We start from the raw sequence: 25,766 nt of genomic DNA, 5'->3' as shown, positions 1-25,766 counted from the left end.
TTACATTATTGATGCCAATGAAATATTATAACATTTTAATGTTAATTAAGAGCTTTTTGAAGAAGTTCGAACTTCTTGAGGAAATATAAGTGTGCAAAAGGAATCGAACTTCATTATGTGATTGGAGTTTTTGACTGAAGTTTCTCTAGAGCATTGAAGTGTAGAATACCAAGGGTTTCTGCAGGATTCAAGGCTCGTCGGCATTGGAGAGCGTGGCTTCTTCATCGTAACAGCATATAGAGGGTGTGCGATATCATCTGATTATGCTTGTGAGAGTTGGCTTCATTCAGTAGTCAATATTGAGCTGATTGGAGGGTTTATTTCAGAGTTTGTTTGCAGATTGAAAGGGATTATATTCAGAGATTTTTTTGCTGCTACAATGCCCGTGAACAGTGCGCTACAGTACCCATGAATAGTAAATCGCTACAGTACCCGTGAATAGTAAACGCTACAATACTAATGCATTTTAGAAGAGTTAATCTACATAAATTCAAAGGGGTTTGAAGAGCGATTTCAGATTGTTAGAGGCTACATTTATTGCTGTTAGTACCACTCATTGGCACGTGGGAATTACATGTATTTATGACAAGTGTTTGTGTTAATGACAATCTGCTGTAAGTGCATTTTGGTCTCTTAGAATGCATGCCAAATGTTCGTAGAAATGTCTAACAGCTGTAGATGCATATTTCATATGATTTCAGTCACACATTGTCATTGGAAGGTTAGTGGTAGGTGTTACATTGCATTCTCATTTAGTTTCAGACTTTGAAATATGACCTTTTGAGTTCAATGAATGCATATTATCATCTCATAAATTAGAATGTCAAAAAGAAACCACAATCAACAAATACAAAAGTTTCATGACAAGTGTTTGACAATATTCCTTGAGTATTTAAATCAGAAATTTTCAATTAGATTTGGCAAGGGATATTACAGACCCTACAACCATTCCTTCCTCACACACCTCGTCATTATTGTCCGCACACTCTCCTTAGGCTCTAATCTAAAACACCACACTAGGAACAGAGAAACAATGTCTGCATTCGTTCGGTACTTGAATTCTGCGTTGATAAACTTATCTCCCAGCACAATCTTTGCTCATGTGATGAATGTCTTGTCGTCAAACACAAAGATGTTGGCGAGCCTCCCATCCGTTATCCTACCCCAGAATGCAACCTACTACTTGGTCGACCTCAACGAGAAATTGGCTTCCATTTCTCCTTGCTTTTGCTCTTCTTTGTTCACCAATCTTCTTAGACACACCAACTTTGGAAATGAATGGGAGTTATGTCATCCGTTGTCACTCTGGCCTTTAAAGTTGCTCCCAACTTGCTATCCTTTCCAATTAATTTTGTCAACTTTCTTGGCCAAAACCGATCTTGACCATACAGAGATCTTGAACTTCAAACCTTCCGTTGGTAAATTGGCCTGAATTAATTACATGGACTCAATGTGCCAATGCAAGTTCATGTTCTAGCATGCTGCCAATTTTCTCCTCTAGTGGTTTCATCTGCACATTACTCCTACCACATGCACCAATTGTACCTTCATAACTCAATTGACAAATCTCCCTCAAATCCCCTTAGACCATCCTGCATACTCAAATAACGAGCCACGTTATGACAATTTCATGCACTGGCTTTGCTTCCCTATCCACAATTAACGACTTGTGAGGAATAAAGAATCACAGTAATCAATGCAGTTCGATTTCCTGCTCTCGAACAAGGTGCCATTTGGATTCGCCTTGTGAGAGATCAACAACAATTTTGGATAGGTTGTCTGCTTCTTGGTTTCCTTCCCTTCTAATGTGAGACTAAAAACTTCGGAAATCCCTTGAGATGTCTATTGATGACATGTATCATTCTGTCAATCTGCCAATGCACCATGCTCCCTTTTGCAATCACTTGAATTATAATTTTCAAGTTTCCTTCCAAATGCAGATTCCTTACCCCCAATCTCCTCGCCATTTGAATAGCAAGGAAAGCTGCATTAACTTCTGCAATCTTGTTGGTCATTCTTAAGCCTTGGCAGCATGTTGCCAATATGACTCCCTCATGATTCCTAGCGACACATCCAGCCCCAGCCTGTCTCGGATTGCCACGTGCAGCTCCATCGAAGTTTATTTTTATCCAGTCTATCTTAGGTGGTGTCTATTGTGCTAGGAGTCTTGTGATTGGATTAGGATCAACCCTAGAAGGCCCATTATTAACGGGTTGATATATTTTCAGTTCTTGCCATCATCAAATTAGAACATAAATATATTCATCGACCAATAAAAATTTAATCTCTTAACGTCAGTCATGGAAGAGCATGGTAAGAGCTCTGTTTGTTGAATAATAATAAATAAATAATACAATTCTGGTCAATATCCTTATATGTCCGATAAAGCTACTACTGAAGAGACAAATGGATCCCAAGTTAGGACATCTTTCCTTTTGCATGCATATGCAAGGCTTTCTTTGTTGACTTTCACTCTTATTGGGAAGAAAACGATATGAATATGTTATATCAAAGCCATAAAATACAAAATGATCATCACAAATACTCCACAATTAGAGACCTAAACATTGAATAAAATATTTATATATCGTGTTCTTTTAAAATTTCCCCTTTGCTAAAATTGGGGGTTGGTTGAGTAATTCAAGTTATTATCTTAGATGAATGTTGGAAAATGTGTAAATGGTGAAATCAACTATTATAGGGTGTTCAAGTCTTCAAAATAAAGGAAGTTTTGTTCACTGATTGTGTGGGGAAAGTCAGGATATGATTATTTCTGGGACAATTTTTTTAGTGCCAATACAATTTCTGGAGCCCTTTTTGGTTTGGGTATTTATACCTTCATCATTATGAAATTGTTTTTTTGATTAATTAGTGAGAGATCTATTGGAGCCCCTGCTCATGAAAAGAGGCAGTTACAACTGAAGGAACGACCATAGCAATTAAAACAGAAATTACAGGACTGCAAACATAAACCCATATAAAAATCAGCCCAAAAACGCTAAACCTGATAACATATTAAACAAATTCACTCCACCCTCCCACCTGATCAGAGGAAGTATGTTGCATTGCCATCTTTGGGTGCTTCGGGGTGTCTGGCTCTCTTATGGAAGGAAGCAGATGTCCAAGTTGAAAGTATAGCTACCAAGGCAAACTACATTCACATTTAGGTTTCTTATTCTGATTGCCTTTTTCACTTGATTTCAGTTTATGGACCTAACTCAACAACGGGGAAAAAATACCTTTGGGATAATATCTCTCAGGTTTTGGCTAATTTCCTTGACATTCCCTTTATAATTGGAGGTGACTTAAATGCAATCTTGTCCCTCCGAGGTAAGTATGGTGGTATCATCCCCCCTATTAAAATTATGCAGGAGTTTTTTGAATTTGTTGGTATTGGTGTAATTATTTATTCATCATGGATATTATTACACCTTACTTAAGTTTACTTAGGTACATGCATTTAATAGTAGTTTGGATATGAGAAACTTGGGTGTTTGTGCCACATTGGGATAGTGTGTATAGGAGAATTTCCACCTTTTATGATGTTGATCTTATCTTGTTGTTATATTCCACCTCATGTGGAGTATTATATTGTTTCTCCTACCTACCCACATCTATTTCCTACCTACCCTTGTTTCTTATTGAGCCACATGTCATGTTTGTGTGCTCACATATCCATTAGCCTTGCCTATATAAGCAGGCTCATCTACATTGTTTGTACGAACATTCATTCAACGCTTGATGATCTAGTTGATCAGTATTTTCTTGATAGAATACAGTTTATTTCTATCATCTATTTTGTTCTCTCTTATTTGTGCTTTCCATTGCCTCTAGATCTTGGCAAAACCTCACATGGTATCATAGTCATTAGAGTGTCATTGGTTTGCCAATTGAGAGAAATTTGATGTTATTTAGGGTTGTATATTTTGGAGCTTTCTATTGCAAGTTTTTATTGAAGCTTGATGGGTCAAATCTGAGGTCACCATTGGATTGAGGAGGTCCAAGAAAGTCAGTTTTTGCCTTTTGTTTCATTCAAATCAAACTTCAGAGGCTAAATCTAGAGGCATTTGAAGTTTGAAGCTGCGGTAGAAATTTTCCAGAAATTATAATTTTGCAGTCAATTTTCAAATTGTGATATCTCAGCAATTTTTTTTGTTTTGGGGTAGAATTTCGTGATCTATACAGTGGTGCAGGAGTTTTCTGATTTTCGGATATAGGTTTTTCGGAAATCATGAAATCCCGATTTTTACAACTTTGGAGGCTTCGTTTGGGCTCATATGGACTCCTTTTCAGGTGTCGTTTTTTTTTTGAGAGTGCATAATTTTTTGCCTACTTTCATAATCTGCCATTAGTTTGTAGTGATTGTGAGTAGAAATTGTACTTTTAGTATTTGGTCATTTTTTGGCCTATTTGGTACTTGTATTTTGCTTGGATCTCAGTTTAGATCACTAGTAGTATTTGTTGAAGTCTCTTATATCTCATTTTGAGAAGTTGTAATCATTGAAATTAGAAGTCCACTTTGCCATTATTTGCAAGTGCCAACATGATCTTTTTATGGGGGGTCAGTTGTTCATTTATATCTCTTGGTGAAATTCCATTCGGAGGCATCTTCATCTGCAGTATTCTACAGGGCTTCTTTGTTGGTGGCATCATTTTCATGTTTCCACATTTGAATATTTTATCATGTATTCACACTATCATAAAGTGCCACACCTCTTTGTATCTTGTCATTGTTGACTATTTGATGCAATCCTCTTGTACACATAGATTATGAATATCTTGTGAGACTTGGTGCATGGCTTCAGTTGAGACTTAGATTATACACATTTGTGCATGGCTCTCGTGAGACTTGGATTGTACCAGTATTTCTGCCATTTACGAGTATCTAGATGATGCTCAAAACAGGTTGTCTCCATGCTTGATCTTCTTTTTGTTGCAGCGAGTGATTCATCGTCATCGACTTGGTACTTGGTTTTGTCACACTTTGACATTATTGGTGCAGCATAGGCTCTCTTTCTTCCTTATGGGGAGGTAGTTTTGGTCCACATCATTGGACCATCCTTGCAGAAGATTCGACATTGAGGTGGGGCTTCATGGTCTCTTCTTTTCATCATTGAGAGCATTGTGTGCTTTCATCATATCTCTTTTGGGGAGGGAGTTTTTTCCCATTGGGTTTTTCTCTCTTTCTCCGTTTATGGGAGATTGCATTTGCATTTGTACATGGGTACCTCACTTGGCCTCGTAGCTGGGACCCATCTTGCATTGCTTAGTCGCATTGTAGACTTAAGTGCATTCCCCTAAGTTGCACTTAAGGGGTGGTGTTGGTGTAATTATTTATTCATCATGGATATTATTACACCTTACTTAAGTTTACTTAGGTACATGCATTTAATAGTAGTTTGGGTATGAGACACTTGGGTGTTTGTGCCACATTGGGATAGTGTGTATAGGAGAATTTCCACCTTTTATGGTGTTGATCTTATCTTGTTTTTACATTCCACCTCATGTGGAATATTATATTGTTTCTCCTACCTACCCACACCTATTTCCTACCTACCCTTGTTTCTTATTGAGCTACATGTCATGTTTGTGTGCTCACATATCCATTAGCCTTGCCTATATAAGCAGGCTCATCTACATTGTTTGTACGGACATTCATTCAACGCTTGATGATTTAGTTGATCTGTATTTTCTTGATAGAATATAGTTTATTTCTATCATCTATTTTGTTCTCTCTTATTTGTGCTTTCCATTGCCTCTATATCTTGGCAAAATCTCACAGTTGGCAATAATGGTCTAAAGAACTGTATACCATCAAATGTTAATTTTATGTGGACCAATAGAAGGAAGGACTTTCTGCATATTGCAGAAAGATTAGACAGATTCTTTGTCAATCCAAGTTGGTGTTCGGTATTTGATCTTCCATCCTCTCAGGTTTTGCCTCTTTTCGTATCAGATCACTTTGCTTTACAATTGAATGTCTCACTGGCTCCCCTTAAGCATGCTCCAAAGAGTTTCTTTTAGTTTGAATAGATTTGGTTTCGGGATGTTACTTTCTTGCCTCAACTTTGGGATTGGTGGCTACACTCTCCTTTTTTTCAGGGTTCTAGGATGTTTCAATTCTGTAAAAAATTGCAGTGGCTCAAAATTCAGATCAAGGTGTTTAAAAATATTTTTGCTTCCAAAGGGTAATTGGAGTTAAAGATAAAAGAGTTAAATGAAAATATCATTCAACATGGGTTCAATGATCAGTCTTATAGTCAGCAGGTCCACCTCAATCTTCAGTTGGAAGAGGTCCTTAAGAGAGAACTTTACTGGAAGTAGAAATCTAGGGAGTTATGGTAAAGTTTTTTCATTCCTCTGCTAATATGAGAAAGACAAACAACATGATTTCTTAAATCTGAAATACAACTAGGGAATTGTTGACGGACAAGGTCAAGATTCAAGAAGAGGTAGTTTCTTTTTTCTCAACCTTTTTCGCTGCCCCGAATGGAGGTGATGCTGATGCAAAACTCAAGAGTCAAGAAGTTCTTCAACATATTCCTGATTTGGTTTCATGCCAAGACAACTTTGAACTTCTGAAGCCATTCATCATCGATGAAATTAGATCTGTTCTTTTCCTATGCATCTTGATAAAGCACCAGGTCTAGACAGCTTTACTGCCTTGTTTTTTCAAAAATGTTGGGAATTGATGGGTTTTGATATTTGGAGATTGCTAGAGTCGTCTAGAAGGAATGCTACTATTATGAAACAATTCAATTCAACCTTCATTGCTCTCATTCCGAAGTCTCATAGTCCAAATTCCTTTGCTAATTTCAGACCCATATCATTGTGCAATACTGTATACAAGATTATAACAAAAGCAATTTCAGTCAGGCTATCAAAACTCATCCCTAAATTCATTTCTCATGAACAAGGTGGTTTCATCCCAGGGAAGGAAACTGTAGAAGGAGCATTAATTGCTCATGAAATTATACATTCTGTTGCATCTCTTAGAAAAGTGAGGACATGATCATCAAACTAGATATGTTGAAGGTGTATGTTAGGAAATCGGAAATCATCAAAGCATATATATCAAAACTAATCTAGCTCAATCACGAAAACTAAAATGCAATGATCTATCCTAAAACACACTCAATAGAGACATGAAAAGCAAAACATTCAATACTAAAGATTATGCAAACCAAATGTAGATTTGAATGCTCCTTCATGCGGCTCCATTGTCCTTCTTTCTTCTCCAAATAGCTTTTGTTTGTGGATCTCACCTTCAAGTGCATACACCTAATGTGAAAGCAAGATTGACATTGGCACAAGAATACTCGAAACGTGATTGACTCGAAAAAGTGATTATTCTCATTCTCTGATTATCTGATTAGATGGACAATGTGATTAGTTGGGATTGAAGAAATTCATCCAATTTATACAGAAATTGGAGAAAAAGATCAAATTAGCATGATTCAATTCAAATGGAAATTGCAAATCAAAAATGTCAATTATGACAAATTATGACAATTATGCACTTTCTATGCAAAATTTGATTGATTGATAATTCATGACAATTTATGACAAATTTCTATGTCAAAATTGATTGATTGATAATTCATGACAATTTATGACAAATTTCTATGCCAAAATTGATTGATTGATAATTATGACAAATTATGACAAATTGAAATGTCATTCCCATGAAATTAGGAGAAAAATAGGAGGGAATAGAAATTAGATGAATTAGAAATTAGAAAATTAGAAAAAGAGGAAAATTAGGAATTAAGAATTAGGTAAATTAATTAATAATTTTTCATTTATTAATTAATTCACAAAAAGAGGAATAATTAGCCAATTAAATGAACATTTAATTGCGATGAGAAGACTTAGAATAAATAAATAATTTATTAATCCTAGAGGAAGAAATGACACACAAGGTTAAATGATTAAATCATGAAACCCTAGAAAATGAATTAGCAATGCGAGAATGACAATTAGGTCTTGACAAAAGATAATTAATGTCGATTCGATTTGATCATGATTTTGAATTGATAAATGATTTGATTGCCAAATGCGCCAATTGAGGAGGAACAATGACTAATTGATCCAAATTGACATAATTAAGAAGACGACGACGATCGATGATAAATTGATCGCAAGATGACAAAATTGACAAGAGGACAAGGATCGATGACAAAATAGATTGCAAAACGACAAGATTGAAAATGACCACGATCGATGACAAAATTGAAAATGACAACGATCGATGACAAATCGATCGCATGATGATAAGATTGATAAGAGGACAAAACCCTAATTAGGATTGACGATGTCCAAAATGATGACAAATGAACACGCACATTGATGCGACAGGATAAGATTGACCAAAATCATGACTGAAGATTGTTGTCAACAAGACCAAATTCGAAGGCGAGATGAATGAAGAATGTAGAAGAATGACTCGATGCTCGCAAATGATAAAGATCAAGTGCGAATCGTAGGAGAAATGTTAATGCGACGCAAAAACCTAAAATGAGGCAATGCGCAAATGTTAAAGTATGACTCCGCAAGCGTTGACCATTTTTAGGTGTCTACAAAAGGCGTATGGTAAAGTAAGTTGGGGCTTTCTATGTTAGGTTTTACTAAAATTTGGCTTTTCCAAAAAATGGAGCAAATGGATTATATCTTGTATTTCTAGAGCCAAATTTTCAGTCATTGTTAATGGTTGCCCATCAGTCTTTTTCTCTTCTTCACAAGGGGTCAGACAAGGTGGGGCCCTGTTGACGTGTATTTTGTACACCATCATACACAGAATAAAATACCTAAAGGCATCTTATCCTCTCTTGAGAAAATAGTCTCTAACTGCTGAAGATTCGCGTAAAGGATCAGTTAGGTAGACTCCAAGGTTCTTTTAGTGGGGTCTCCACGTGTGGACAAGCTCCAGTGGTATGATGTGATTTGCTGGAATCACAAGGGGACTTACATTGAACTTCTGATCTGCTTTGCTGGACACAGGCTCTTACTAACTTAGATTTGAAAAATGAAAAAAAGATAAGGGCGAAGAGAGGATCTAATCCTAATACTAAGAATGTAGGAGCAATGATTTGATTTTTGATGAAACTCTAACTAGGTCTTGTTTTGACATCAATGGAACATCTACACAAGGCTAGTGCGATCTTCTAAGGAAGCTTTATGATGTTCAAATCATCACCGCAGGCATAGATACCATCCAAGTTGATGCATATCAATGAAGAGGCGACAAATTGAAATTGAGCTTAGGCTGAACGATTCCAGTTGACTACGCAAGGCAAGTTTGCAATCAACAAACTGCTAGTAGTATGGATATACGAATTTCACCATCAATCAAGCACATTTCCTCCATTCATCTAATTATCTACCATCTAAGATTGAAGACTTCAACAAGAAACCATGCAAATTGCAAGAAAACGACATATTTCACCATTACTTCAATGAAAATGGAGTTTGTTTACAATCAATGGCAACAATTTCTTGCCTTGTCCTCCTATTCTACTCTAATTGCTATTCTATCAACTATATTCTAACTCTTCCAACTATTTACAACTCTCTCTAATCATCCTTTACAAATGAAATGTTTGGGCTTATATAGTGCCCACAATACAATTTGATGGCTTAGATCAATTCAAGATCAATGGCCAAGATTTTACAATGAAAACCCTAATTAGGGTTTGTTACAACCATTACATAACATTTAATGCTTGACCAATGATAAAATTGTATTGCTTGGACACATGTCCTCTCTAGAAAAATCGACCAATGGATAGCCAGGGTAGGTACATCGGAGTTTGTGCCCCCTTCCATGAGTTAAGTACATTGAATCTGGACATGCTGAGATGGACTTCACTGATTGGAGAAGTGATGACTAGGACGCCACCTCATTTGACACTTGTAACTTGGTAGATATTCAACTTGATGTTGTTGAGAAGCTTGCTTTAAATAATCCATCTGGAACTATTTACTTCTTCAACGAGCCCTTTGTTCTAACTCCTTGTGTCCTTGATGTGCAGGAAGATGATGTACCTCGCCTTGGAACACTGGATTGAAAGAGGTCGCCCATGTCCTGGCTAAGACCGTCCCGGCGAAGACCGTCCTTGATCCGGCTTGATTTTCCTTGAAGAGACCTCCATTTGATGCCTACACAACATTTCAAAATTAGTAACATGATTTTTCAATACATAACATAAATTAGAGAGCAATTTTTTTAGGAAACTTAATGATAAGTCCTTTATTAATCATTTCCTAAAAACGACTCTTGAGCTAGGAATTCAAAATTTCAAAATTTCAAAATCTAAGCTATGACGATCAACAATCAAAATCAAAACAATAAATCCATATCGCCATACCTCACTAGAGAGCTAACTCTAGAATGCAAAATGAGGAATTTGCCTAGGCAAAAATCAAAATTTAAAGCCTTTAACTTGATCTTGAAGGATAATAAACGTCCTCTTTATGTCAATTTGCCACCCTTGGGGATATCTCTGACGTGGTCTTCAATGTCCTTGGCAAGTTCGCCTAACTTGAAACTCAAACTCCTTTGATAATGCTTGTGCCTTCCTATTGATAAGACTCGCACCTTGAACACAATTCGCACCTTCTCTTGAACGATAATTTCGCCCTTCCTTTGTATGAAATTCGCTCCTCTTTTGCCTTCCTCAAATCGCATGTAAGAGATGAAAATGATGATGTGAAAATGAAGATTTTCACCCTCCCTTTATAGCGCTCATACCTCTTACCACCATATAGGCTGACTTGTGTAAAAATAAGGCAATTTAAATGATTTTTAAAACAAATAACAAAGGCCGACCTCTAAATTACCAAGCGCTCCCTTTTGATTTTTATTAAATTAATAATTAATTATTAAATGCCTTTATTTTTAATTAATAAATTTCGATTTTTTACAAAGGCAAAAATAATTTAATTAATATCAAGCGCAATATTTAAATGCCATTTAATTGAATTTTCAAAACTTATCGAATTTTAGCATTTAAATAAATTCAAAAATGTTTGTTTAGTGCCCAAAAATGAAAAAGTGGGAAGATACGTACCTCATCGCCCTGGTCCCTGACTGAGGGACAGGAGCGATCCATCAACTTTGTCATGACTCTTGCAATTTTTACGTCCAAGGTCCTCATCTCCACGTTGATTTTGCGATGTTTGTTGGGTCCTTCAAGCTTGAATTTCTTTCTTGTGCGAACAAGTGCATCTCATGACCATTATCGCCCTGGTCCCTTGGAGAGGGACAGGAGCGATCCTAAGGTTTTCGCTTGAAATTCTCCATTTTGATACGATCCTTTCCTTGTATCATCTTCCAAATGCCATTTAAAACCTTGTGCGTCTTTGTCTTAACGTGATTTTCAAAGAATATCATGTGTTTTGCCCAACATCGCCCTTGTCCCTTGGAGAGGGACAGGAGCGATCTCCATGTCTTCACGTTCATCTTGTATCTTTGACCTTCGAACTTCCATTGTAAGGCGAATAATATCATTGCTTGTCCATTCCACGCACGTCCCACTTGCTTTCATGAGGTGTTTGGATGTTATAAGGATCATCGCCCTTGTCCCTTGGAGAGGGACAGGAGCGATCCATGTCTTTTCTCCGTTTTGAGCTCAAGTTGGTAACATTTGACCATGGTTCATCGTTTATCGTCTTCGAAATAATGTCCTTTTACCTCGTCCATCCTCGCCTTGACTTGCCTTTGAAGGAGTATGAGTGTTTTTGCAATAATCGCCTTGGTCCTTGTCCAAAGGACAGGAGCGATATAGACTCCTTAGCTTGATTAATAACATTTGGACGTTAAAAAAACCTTGAATATCACTTTAAAAAGATGTCTTGAACCTCGTGTGACCTTGAAAAAACTTTGACTCAACGTAATTTTGCATGAATTGATCAATACACTCAATATCGCTCTGGTCCCTTCCTGAGGGACAGGATCGAACTTCAAGTTTTTGAGCTTGTCCTTGCGTTCTTCATCTTGCCATTACCTTCAATGCATGAAATGACGTCCCTTGATTCCTCTTGGTGGCTTGATGCTTGTTTAACTTTCGAAATCTATGCCTTTATGCAATTTTCGCTCTGGTCCCTTCCTGAGGGACAGGAGCGAATTAGGATATTTGGTGCAAATCCTTCATCTTTGGCAATTTTGGATGCTTTGTGCTTGATTAGGACGCCTTAAAATGTCCTTGCCACCTTGTTCTTTGTCTTGGAGTGTCTTGAATTTGGAGGAACGGCAATATAATCATCATATCGCCCTGGTCCCTTGGAGAGGGACAGGAGCGATCTTGGCTTTGTATGCTTCACTTCACTTTGCTAGCTTCCAAATTTATATTCAACGGGTTCATAAAGCGTCCTTCCATTCATCCATGCCTTGGAATCGGTCGTAACTTGGCGAGAAAATCATCTATAACAAAAATCGCTCTGGTCCCTTCCTGAGGGACAGGAGCGAACTTAAGCATTTTATTGTTTTTGATCAAGTCTGGATGCTCTATCATGCTCATTTCGTCCTTCACCATGCCTTTGATGTCTCGATTCGTCCAAACAAGGTCAGGAATGGCTCAACTAAGCATTTTCGCTCTGTTCCCTTGGTGAGGGACACGAGCGATTCGCCTTGGTCCCTTGGAGAGGGACAGGAGCGCTTTTCGCTCTGGACCCTTGGAGAAGGACACGAGCGAAATTTGACTTTTCGCACTCTCTATCAGGACAATTTTTATGGAATATAACATTTAAGTATAAGTGACATTTCCTTCTATGTTTCTTCTTTCTTATACTTTAAGTTATATTCCATATACACTTTCAGGATGTTTGAGAGTGGTTTCAGACCTCCAGGAGTTATATTGCAAAATCTAGTTTTTGGAGGTTTTTTCAGTTTCCAGACTTAGTCCAATTCAGGATCAGGGCATTCCAGACTTAGCCAAATTTCAGGATCAGGACCTCACTCAAGCCGGACTTGCTATCCTATGTGATCCCCTGGGCGACGCTTCAAGTTATATTCATTTGATAAAATGCACCTCTTTGGACCTTTTCACATCGTCAAGACGTTAAAATCTTGCAAGGACAAAGCAAAATTGGATTTGTAGCTCCGGTCCTTCACTGAGGGACAGGAGCGATTTTTCCCCCGGAGGCATTTCTGTGCTCATGAAAATCTTCAATTTATATTCAATGGAAAGATCTCGCCTTTCTTCATCACTTCCAATTCGTAATTCATCTTGACCCTGCAGGAATAGTAAAATATTTGAAAACGAGCTCCCGTCCTTCACTGAGGGACAGGAGCGATTTTGCTCCTACAGGCCAAAATAACATGATTTTAGACATTTTAACACTTCACAAGGCGAAAACAAATCATTTCCAATGCCCAGGATCAAAAATCAAAAAAGTCAAAATTTGGTCAAAAATATTCAATTGGACAAAAATTCACATTTCATCTTCAACACTTAGACAAATTTAAGCTCTGCATCAACATTCCAATTGAAAATAGACCATTCTGGTGAATTCATTTCATTCAAAATTTGCATTCTAGAAAAGGAAATTCAAAAAGCTCCCAAAACTGACTGGATCTGGCCTGAAAAGACGGTAATTAAAACCCTAAGGCTTGACCCTAAATCCAGACAACTAACAAACTAACAAAACCCTAAAAAAGCAAAGCAAAAACGAACAAAACGAGCAAAAAAACATGGGTCCCCATTTGCAATGGGGCGATGTGTGAAAACGTCACAACATCTAGCGCCACCTTGAATAAATGTTGAAAAAACATTTCAGAGATAAAGACTCAATCGACACCTAGAACCTTTGGAAAATTCAACCTAGCTCATCAAGAGATTAGAAAATGTACTCAAAGTGGAAGGAAAATCCTTAACCAAATCCAGACACTTAGTCTTTGATTACCCAAGTGTGTGCAAGTGTATTCATTCGTCTCGAAAAGACAACTATAACCTTCAGGTTCCCCTGTGATCGGCTACGTAGTTTATCTGAACTTCAAAGGCATCCTGGATAGAGCCTTGCTGCCAGTCAGACGTCCATAGTCCCGACGAGGTTATCGCCGCAAACTCGCGAATATTGCTCCATTGCCAGTCAGGCGTCTATAGCCCCGATGGAGTTACTCGCATATTCCCTTTAGCCAAATTTGATATTTCTTTTTAGCTCATCTCTTTCTTTTGATTTTTCTCTTTCATTTTCTCATTTTTCTCATTTTTTTTCTTTTGATATTGCTTTTTCTCTTCGTCAATTCCTTTTGGCTCGTAAGCAATGAAGCTTACTAGGGTTTGAGGATTGCGGTGGCGCTGAGGCCAGATTTTAGATTTTTCACCAATCACAGCTTTGCCTGGAAACCATAATGACTCGGAGTCTATTAATGTGTGAAGATATAGTAATCAACAGATGTCGGCATCAAGACATAGAAAATGATTTCCTTCCAAGTCAAATACAGGTCCTGATCAGATGATAAAGCTGAAGAGGAACAACCTCGGATTCCAAGCACTTCATGAATAGATATCTAAGAAATGAGTCTAACATAAGATCCAGGATATTGCCAGTGTGTGAGTAACAACACAAACGCCTTTCTCACAAAATGGAGGCTCCCACTCAAGACACCTAAACTAAAGCAAACCGACCGACAGACCAACCCAAAGCAAACTAAACTAAAACGCACACCAAAGCAAACTACTAAAGAAAGCAAACAACTAAACTACCTGAGCCACACTAGATCATGAGTCAAATGACTCAAGGCAAATCAAGAACAAGGCTCAAAAGACCTCTAACCTAAAAACATGAAAAGAAAACCTACTCTAAACCTATATACAAGAGTCCTAGACTCGACACGACTCAAAGAAGCAAAATATGTACATGACTTTACATGATTTCTCAGGTTGTGCAACAGGAGCATGGCAAACGTGATGGTTCTCAATCGGGCAAATTCATCCTTGAATACAGAAAGGCAAACTCTCACCATGCATTTCTCATACTCAGGCAAGTTGTCACTCAAAATGATCAACTGAGGTAATTCGTTAGGACCATGATCAATCCAGATGCAAGTTGTTTTCCCAAAATCCCCATAATCAAAATCATAACAACTTTCAAAGCTAGGATTAAGGAAAGAAACGACCTGGCATGTTTCAGGCTCAAACAGCACTGCATTGTTGCAAGCGAGGTCACCAGCTGCTTCAGGAGGTCGCCATTGGTGATGAATCATTCCACGAGCATTCACAATATGTTGATCTTGATTAGGAAAGTCCTCTCGAAACAAGCTCAACGCCCCTTCGAATAGCTCAAGATTATCAGTTTTCACTGAGACATCTTGCATAAACCAAGCATCCTCATGAAATTTTGTAAGCATATCCTCAAAAATGAGAGTCTCCTTGATAGATTGAGCTTCAAACATCTCCTCTAGTGGATCAAAGATAATCTCAGGTGGCCTTTCTTCTTCAAGAATATTATCAGGAGGTCGGAGCTGATGATGGATCATATCACTCACAGTAACTTGCTTATCTAGAAAAAAATTTGGCAGTGATTCCATTTGGGTTTCCTCTACAATATCCTTCAATGCTTCCTCAAATATCATAATGTTGATGAAATCTTCAAGCGCCCCTTTGAATTGTTCTTCATATCTGGGCTCACTTGTGATGATTTGTATTTCTTTGTTCAACATCTCAACTTGATTGTCTTTGTAATGTCCCCTACTAGTTTAGGACTGTTTTAACCATAATTAATCCTTCACAACACTCTTAAACTGCATTGATTAGGAGACAAAGCTTCATAACATGAATCCGATCATAATCTTATATCGAATTGATAACTTAATCTGATTGATAACCTCTATTTTATATATATATATAATTTATTCTCATATAGTATTATATTATATATTATAGTAATTATAATCATTATATTTTCCTTTATAATTATAAATATATTTTATTACTAAGTTCTACATAAGAACATTATCATGCCTCTTATATTAAGCATTCATACTGAGTTTTGTAATGTCCCCTACTAGTTTAGGTTATTTATAAATAGAATTATGTTATGTCTAAGTATTCTGGTTACTTCACCAGTTAGTTTGTTAATGCCCAATATCTAATTGTATTTACCGATATCCAATTATCCTTATATATCATTGCTCAGTTCACACGTATTATTTCAGTATATTAACGTTCCTTAGCAGTCATATTTCACTGTTTGCTGAATAAATAATGATTTGTTGAATGAAACGATTTGTTACAGAACTGAATACTGTTACTGCAGAATGTATTCGTACAGAAACCTTATAACGTTATTCAGACTGGATATTAGTTATAAATGTAAAGAGATTAATAGAATCGAGTTTTACAGGGATAAGTATGATTACTGCAGATTATATTTGTACTGAAATCTTATACCATTACACAGAATGTTTTAATTTATGGAATTCAAATAAGTGTGGAAGGAGATAAGAATCGCTGATAAAGAAAACCCCGATAAGCCAGTTTATAATTAGAGTTCCATACCAGAGGGTGGTTGTGGCCGAGTGTGATACCAACTTCAATGCCCTTTAGTAAATGGAATTGATCTACCATATATATCTTGTAATTCTGAAAGGTTACACCGATTGGAAGTGAGGAGTCGCTTCCTTTATTAGTCAGCACAAACAATGTTTAATCGCTTATTATCATTAATCGCACTCATATAATCGTGATTCCTTGTGAGTATGAATCACATCCCTTTTGTGGATGACTAATCGGTGATTAGACATCAGCATTAACAAATCAAACCTTTCATAATCACGGGTGTATACTAATCGCTTATACCTCAATTGCAATCAAATATAAATACGATTAGTAATTACTGTCTTGCTTCTTTAATCGTATCTCTCTATGAATTATAGATATTGGTCCATTATGCAAACAATATCACACATGGATATCGTCTCCTTAATCACACCGTAACTAATGCATTATGGTCTAATGTTATTACTTTATTTATAATAAATACGATCTCCTTTCTGTGAACCAAATAGGGATAAAAGTTATAAACAAACCATCTTCCATCTTTGCTACGTAGCTTCCTTGTCTCTTTTATACATGTATGTAGGCAGACAAATCTGTCATGCGTCAGATTTGGTCTGCCACTATGTGTTATTGAATGATTATCTAATAGTAATTAATAATGATTACAAATTAATATTTTATTTAATAATTTATTATTTTAGAGATAAATGGTTACTCGTTATTTTAATAATATATTGCTGATAGAAATAAATGGATGATTAATCAATCAGTACTAAATAAGTGTATTGATATTTAATTTAATTTAATTTTATGTCTATTCATTTGTATTTTAATTTTATTATAATTATTTATTATTAAATTATATTTCAAAGTGGGGCCATTACATATATATTTATTATATGGTATAAGTGAAAAAGAATCAATGTACGTATTATGAGAATAATTGATTATTGCTGAACCTATTTATCAAGTTGGTATTAACAGCGTTATTTATATCATTATATTATGTTAGCATTATATTATGTTACCTACATTTTATTACATTACATTATCAGTACTGTATTACATTGGTAGTATCATACCACACTAACAATATTATATCAGATTTTATTAACTGTATTAGCTTCAGGTTACATTAACATCATTATGTCATTTTGGCACCTTTAAGTTATACTAGATTAATAGTGTTTTTATGTTAATACATGCCTCTTATATCATATTAACAGTATAAGTTGTATTAACAGTATTAAATTATATTAATAGTATCAATATTAAATTGCATTAGTAATATTAATTGTATTAACAATATTAAATTCTATTAATAATAAAATGTGATTCACATATTACTAAATAATTTTTTGTATAATAATTTTCAATATTAATTTGTGAATAATAATAATAATATTTAATAATTAAATATTAATAAATATTAATAATAATATTTAATAATTATATATTAATAATTTCAAATAATCATTTGTTGATTATATTAGTTTATAATAATAATTGTTTCATTTAGATTATAAATAACGATCAAGGAGGGGACATGACAGTCTTCTTCGATGAGACCATTTGAAACCTCCTGCAATTCAATCTCAAGGATCTCCTTTTGTAGCATAAGTGAGAATTCTTCAAGGAATGAGTCGTCCTCCTCTTTAATTGCTTGTTTAACCCCTGGATCTTCCTTTGTTTGAGTATTTTCAATTGCTTCTTCAACTTTTGTTTCATGGTATTCTTTTTCAGGTGCAAGGCATGGCGAGCTATCCATTGTAATACATTGATCATCAGGTGCACTAGTATCGTCAACGTATACTTGATCCTTCTTACATTCAGATGCAGGAACGATGTCTTGTTCATAGATTCTCCTAAATTTGGCTGCGAGATGTGCACCCCAAGATATGTTCATGATGCATTCTTCCTTGGACAAAGTTGGCATTCCAAACTGGTTTCTGACTTGATTAATAGCCATTTCACATACTGAGCAAGTGAATTCAGAGTGAGGTGAGTTGTGATTTCTACACCACAATGGTAGCAATATGTTTTCTAAATGCATTTCACCATCCAAAATGAGTTGACTCTCGGTCATCCACATGAAGCTTAGAAGAGGATCCTCAGTCTCTGGGACACTGAAGTTGCCTTCTTCTGTTTCTGGCTTGGGGACATCCCAAAAGAAGATTTTTCCCTGCGCTGCCGATTCCATCCTTGATAAGTACTTCAAGCAATGCATTTCATCATGTTCCTCTGTCTCGTGAACTCGACACTGCCCTGGTCTTGCAAACTCGGACAATCTGCGTGGATAAAGTTGCGTATCTAATCTCCACCAAAGTTCAGGAAAATCAACTTGTCGCGTATCTTAACAAGCAATAGATTGTCACATTTAGGTGTAGCTCAACCTTTTAAGTGTATCTCATGTAACGAGATGTTAGAAATAAGGGATCATTTGCTCCTTAATTGTTCTTTTGCTAAAAAGTGCTGGGATTGGCTGCGTAAGAAGCTTCATTGGCCCTCTCCTCTTCACTCAAATCTGCTTTTGGTATTTCAAGCTTGGCTTAGGTTATTTTGGGGACTCCTTTGTGTCTATCTGGGAAGTTGCCCCCGCTATTCTTATTTGGAATAGTTGGTGGGAGAGAAATTGGAGAATTTTTAGGAAGGAATCCTTAGATGCAGATTTAGTTATAAATAAGACTAAACTTTCAATCTCAGAAACGGTTAAGGGCCATAATGCTAAACATGAGAGGCTCGATTCTCCTTTTACATCTTGGGACAATGACATCTTAAAGGAATGGAAGCATTTAAATTTACCTTTCAAAGGGAGTCTTCTCAACAACATTGGTAAGAAAATCAATAGGAAGGTAATTAGATGGAAGCCTCTCGAACAAATTTTTTCAAAATTAAACTTTGATGGCACTTCCAAGGGAAATCCAGGTGTTTCTGGAATTGGTGTTGTGGTTAGAGATTTCGAAGGTAAGGTTATGATTGCTGGCCTAGCAAGAATTACCAATAGTACTAACAATGTTGCTAAGGCTCAGGCTTTGTTGTTTGGAATCAACTTGTCACTCATACTAAAGGTGAAGAATCTTATTATTGAAGGTGATTCTTTGAATACAATCGTGGCTCTTAAAGATTTTGAGGCTTTAAATTGGAAAATAGATTATATAATTCCAAGAGGTCAGAAGCCAATTGAGTTGTTTTGAAAATTTCAGTATGGTACACTATTCTAGATAAGCAAATGGTTTGGCAGAATTGTTGGCCAACAAAGGTTGCCTCTTTTCTTAGGGGGAATTTTTTTTTAATCAAAATGAATTTGAACTTAATTTAGATTTGGTGTCAAAGGCCACAAAGGATTATCCCAATGTTGTTGAGTGATGTCTTGCATGAGGCAATCCATCTTTGATCTCATGTTTTGGCACCTCATTTACTTCTAACTTTTTTGTGTTTGTGCACAGAGTTTTTTCATTCATACGGTCTTTCCTATGCCGTACTAATGCTGATCTTACTTTTATTTTGTGGTGGTATTCGTTTGAGTTGGCCTTTTGATTACAGTGGTCATTCATCTGTGTGCAGATGGTGAGGTGGAAGATTGGCACGCTCTTACCAGTTTTCACACCCAACATTAGTACTTTTGGCTGATGTTTTCCTTGCCGCCTTGCTCTTTCCCAATAATCTCATGTGGTAGATGACTACATTCTTCTCAAGCTGCTTGCCACTTGGCCCTTTCCGGCCCTATCCATGCCTTGTTCATTCGCGTGTCATCGCATGTTCTCACGTAGGATGGTTTTTGGCATCACTGTTGTATCATCGACTCGTGCTACCAAACATAAATACCATGTTCAATCTTTTGGTGGCATTATTTTGTTTTCAATATGGCTTTCAAAGTTCTTTTGTAGGGCAAATATATATTAGTCTTTCCTAGGGGAAACATTCAACCATTCTCTCTGTCTTCGGCATTTTCCTTTCCTTGTTCCAATATTGAAAGGGCAATTATCAATGTTTTGGGTGCTGAATGGTTGCAGGCTAACCAATTCTTACTGTCTTCGGAGGCAACTTCTAGATTTGCTTATGTGGTTATGGATCTCTCATGGTTGGTAGATCTAATGAAACTTCTTGTTGGGTCTTTTGTTCACACGTCCTTGTTCACTTGGGAAGATCTTTCGAGTGCTCTTGCTGACTTCAACATCTTCGTGGGGCCTCAGCTTATTGGTGGTTTTCTGGACAGGAACTAGATTGTGGAGGAGTCTATTTCGAGGTCCATCCTTATTTACATGATCAATGGCTTGAGGGCTAACTCAGCTTGGCCATTTCATTCATGGATTCTTCAATACAAAAATATTATTGGTGAGCCTCTGTGTTCTACTACTCTGTTAAAGTCTGATGGAATCTGGGAGCTTTTTGTGCATGCACTCATGGATCCTCATGGGTATCCGTCTTCATTTCCTCGCCCTTTTGATGCTACATCATTTGAGGAATCATCTAATGGGCAGTAATCTTGCTCCAAGGTCTCTGTACAATACTCTTGTTCGACCTTCCAAGATCCTATAGTTAGATGTATCTATTCTATAGTGTCTAAGTCAGTTGGGGTTTTTTGTCACTGGCAGATTGAATCTTGTATCTTTTGAACTGTGGTGGCATGATAGAGCTGCCCCTCATTTTGGGTGTCTCATTTTGGGTATAGGATACTTTGCTGTGTATGTTCTGAGGGTGTATAGTTTCCCCTCCTTTTGGTCATTTACATCTCTCTATGTAATATTTACTTTTTAATATATAATATATTTCAGGCTTAGGCCTTTTTTCAAAAAAAAAAAAATGTTTTAGAAAATTATATAATTTAAAATTACATGATAAAAGATTTGCCCTATTTGGATAGAAGAACGAAGGAAATGCAGATTCATAGTTGAGATTGAAAATTAAAAAACTAATCGAACATCAGCTAGGTTTCAATTTGCAAATAATTGGCTAGGTTTGCAGGAATTTGCTTATGTTCATTCCTGTTAGTGCCCATCGCTGTTCATGTTGTTTGCGCCCATCGCTGTTTGTGTTGTTTGCACCCATTGCCATTCGTGTTGTTTGCGTCCATCCTTGTTCACATCTTGGCAACATTAAAAAAGAGAAAACTATCAAATGCTTTCATTAAATGTTTCATTTTAGGTTTTTTTGAAAACTCAATTGATGCTTTAGAATTGCCTTGGAATTGTTCTAAAAAAATTAGAATCGTGTGGGTCCGGATAATGTTGAGCGGAATCATTTCAGGGCAAAAAATATTGAACCCTGGACGATTCCACAAGCTTCTTAGGGTTGTTTCCGATTTCGCGATATTTCGTACGCAGAATTGGAAGGTAAGTTGGCTGATTCAACAATGTAGAAATGGGATTACAATTATAATAAAGAGGGCCTCAAGTAAATTTAGAATATAAAATAACATGGTCTCCTATAAAAAAAGTTTATATAAAATAATTCCTCTCAAATAGAAATCAAAAGTCATTAAGAGTTGTGTCTTTTGGAGGAAAATTCTATTTAAGAGAGGCCAAGCAAGGAGGAGGAGGCATATTGATCAAGTGTTCTATTTTCCAATCTCTACTTTTTGTTGGAGCATGGGACTTTGGTGCAATCAACTTGAGGACAAAAATCCTCTAGTTTTGGAATTGAATGTTAAAAACCCACAATTCTTTGGAATGATTTCACTTGGTAATCAAGATATATCTTTCTATGTTTTATTGCCACCATCTAGGGTTTCAAGTTGGTGGTTTGGTGAAGGATTGTGGAAATTTTTAATTGGTTTATAACAGATTTAAAAGCAGATTTATACTTGAAATATGCAGTCAGTTTAGGGTTCCAGCTGCTTCATTCTTGGTAAAGTTTGTGGCAGTTTTAGATCTGTTTAGGACAGGTTGGAGGGCAAAGGTAGGTTGGAAAATAGCACCAACACTTGGGTTAAATTGTCGCAAATTATATTAGAGTTCAAGGCATGCAAGATTGGGGTATTGGGCCATCTATTTAAGGACTATTCACTGCCCAATAATTGAAGAGAATTGATAGCTTTCAAGGCAGAACTAAGGACAAAATGATGAGCAAACATTTATATTATGAGGGGCGGCGGGGGGGAATCAGGATAAGACAATCTTTAAGTGATATAAAAGTCAACAATCACAGTAGAGTAATCACATAATTTCTACCAACTAAGAAACACAAGATTTATGTGGAAACCCTTTTAGGAGAAAAGCACAAAAAGAATTGCTTGGATCTATTGCCCAAATCCAGCCACAAAAATAAAATTCTCTTACAAATCTTTTGTAGTCACCAATCTGTTGGGGACACCAATCCTTGCTATTAAGCACCAACTTAGCAAGAGACAACAATCTCTTTTGTTTGGAGGCACTGTTGTCGCAAAAGTTTGCACCCTTGCTGAGCTATCAACTTAGCAACCTCGTGAAACATGGAAACAACCCTAAAGTGTGAGACCTTGTGCAAAGGGGTTGAATCTCCGGAGAAGGCTGGTGCACGTGTTGAACCAACTCCACACTCCAAATTCTACTTCTAAATCTATCCTAACAACTTGCAGAGGAAAAGGGAAGAAGGAAAAGCTAAAATGAAAGGAGGTGATGCACCAAGATAAGAGATGTTCCTCTCCCCACCCAAAATGACACAAAGAATCAATTGAAATTTTCTGGAGATGCACAAACTTCAATTGCACGAATGACCCCAAACACATGTATGGAGGTTAGAATTTGTTGAATGTCAAAGGGGAGAAGGTTTCCCACAAGTCACACTCAAAACAAGTTAACACAACATAGACATGAGAGAAAGCCACAAAACATACACTTATAAGGTAAAGAAACAATCACAACATGCATAAGTTGAAGAGAGGCAAGAATGATAATTTCAATTCATTCTCAGGCCAATGGCCAAACTTACAGTTGTAGAAAAGCAAGAAAATATACAAGTCTTTAAAAGAAGTGAAAGAGTAGAGAGTAGTTCAAGCCAATAGGGAGAGAACCCTTTACAATGAGGCTTAACAACCTACATATAGAAAACTGGTCGCAAAGGAGAGACCATTGGTCAAGGAGAGGAAGCATTTTCCTTGGCATGCACAAAGGAATGTTAGTTAGGGAAGGCAGGGAGGTGCATAGACCTGACATGGTGTGTATGCAAGCAGCCTGGCCATACCCTAACAAGGCAATCCCAAGAAGAAAAGTACTTCTAGAAGGTGGATTGTCTGACATTCCAAAGTCAAAGCATGCAGTTTTGACATGAAGGCCATCAAGTAACCATAAATAAGCATGGCCCTAGACTCCACTTAATGACAATCTTGCATAAAGCATTAACTGTGCTCATGTAGCCCCATGAATGAAAGTAGACAAGTCGTAGGGGTTGGTGGGGCATTAAGAACCTTGAGTGTTGATCACATCATTCGGAAGTGTCGCAAGTTGTCGGAAGTCGGATGTGGGGTCCTGCCACAAGGGGAGAGGATTCAGGAACCTGGGGGTTCCGGGAGTCCAGGGTCATGAGGAAAGGGCTTGGAACCTGGGGTTCCGGGATTCTAGGGGTCATGAAAGAAAAGTCTTGGAACCTGGGGGTTCCGAGGTAATGGAGGAAAAGGCTTGGAACCTGGGGTTCCGAGATTCCGGGGTCATGAGGAAAAGGCTTGGAACCTAGGGGTTTTGGGGTCATGAGGAAAAGGCTTGGAACTTGGGGGTTCTGAGATTTCGGGGTCATGAAGGAAAAGGATTAGAACTTAGGGCTTCCGAGGTCATGAAAGAAAAGGCTTGGAACCTGGGGGTTCTAGGATTTCGGGGTCACGAGGAAAAGGCTTGGAACCTGGGGGTTCCGGGGTCATGAGGAAAAGGCTTGGAACTTGAGGGTTCCGGGATTCCGGGGTCAATGAGGAAAAAGGCTTGGAACGTGGGGGTTTCGGGATTTTGAGGTCATGGAGGAAAAGGCTTGGAACCTGGGGTTCCGAGATTCTGGGGTCATGAGGAAAAGGCTTGGAACTTGGGGGTTCCGAGATTTCGGGGTCATGAAGGAAAATGATTAGAACCTAGGGGTTCCGAGGTCATGAAAGAAAAGGCTTGGAACCTAGGGGTTCTAGGATTCCGGGGTCACGAGGAAAAGGCTTGGAACCTGGGGGTTTTGGGGTCATGAGGAAAAGGCTTGGAACTTGAGGGTTTCGGGATTCCGGGGTCATGAGGAAAAAGGCTTGGAACGTGGGGGTTTCGAGATTTTGGGGTCATGAAGGAAAAGGCTTGGAACTTAGGGGTTCTTGGATTCCAGGGTCATGAAGGAAAAGGCTTGGAACTTGGGGGTTTCGGGATTTCGGGGTCATGAAGGAAAAGGCTTGGAACCTGGGTCCTGACAAGACAACACTAAACACTAATATCTTCAATATGGCCAAATGTTGCAAACTCAAATTCCAACCATACTTCAATATAATCTTGCTAGGATCTCCATAAATATGGCACGTATCTTGAATTACTTGGCCATAATATCCTTTGACAGGAATTTAAAGCCCCTTTTATGAGCTCTCAAATTTGTACAAGACAATCAAACTGCTTTGGATTCACCTACCGCAACTAACAACAAGTAAATGGGAGCTCACCAACCAAGACTTTAGAATCGTTAAAAATTTTTACCGTTTGGGAGTGAAATGTTCAAATTGATATCGCCTTCATGTAAATCAAAAGCTTGGTTTGCACATAAGTCTGCTTCTATATTTCCCTCTCTTAAGACATGGCTCACTCTAAATCTGTGAAAAGATGCAAGATGATTTCTAATGCATTGGATTTCTTGAGTTAGCTTCTAGTTATCTGCCTTGCCCTTCAAGATAGCATGGATGATAATCTGAGAATCACCTTCAAGATGTAAATTGTCCACTTGTAACTTCTAGCCAATTGAACTGCAGAAGAGCTGCCTTAACTTCGGCCTCATTACTTGATCCTGTACCAAGACACTGTCTGCAATTAGCAATTGTATGACCATGGCAATCTCTAGCTATACAACTCGCACTCGATGGGCTTGGATTGCCATGCGCTGCGCCATCAGAATTGACTTTGATCCAACCCTGATTTGGCAGATTCTAGATTGTTTTATCAACCACCTGTTGAGAAGGATTAACCCTTTGGAACCCATTAACAGGTGGGTCAGCCCAATTTTGGTCTTAATGATTGCCTTGAAAATACGATTGGTGGCCTTTGACCCTCACACATTTGAATCCCTAATACTGCATATTGGGTATGAGATTATGCTTGTTTCTGCTTTGACATCAATGACAACAAC

The 25,766-nt window shown here is 37.3% G+C and overlaps 1 protein-coding gene across 15 annotated transcripts in view; it reads left to right on the top strand.

Moving 5' to 3' along the window:
- Positions 1-25,766, top strand: part of LOC131037062 (uncharacterized) — a 136,511-nt gene that overhangs the window by 4,023 nt on the left and 106,722 nt on the right. For 2 of the 15 annotated variants that reach the window (XR_009372208.1, XR_009372207.1), the window contains exon 1: positions 19,929-20,995. The exons of 9 other annotated variants lie outside the window; for them this stretch is intronic. The gene's annotated coding sequence lies outside the window, so the exon portion shown is untranslated. Of the gene's footprint in view, positions 1-19,900; positions 20,996-25,766 lie in introns of those variants that run through there. 4 more of the 15 variants (XR_009372217.1, XR_009372211.1, XR_009372210.1 and 1 more) reach the window with 4 other exon arrangements.

Source organism: Cryptomeria japonica, chromosome 4 (genome assembly GCF_030272615.1).
Source record: "Cryptomeria japonica chromosome 4, Sugi_1.0, whole genome shotgun sequence".
NCBI lineage: Eukaryota > Viridiplantae > Streptophyta > Pinopsida > Cupressales > Cupressaceae > Cryptomeria > Cryptomeria japonica.
This window is presented reverse-complemented; position numbering and strand designations above follow the sequence as displayed.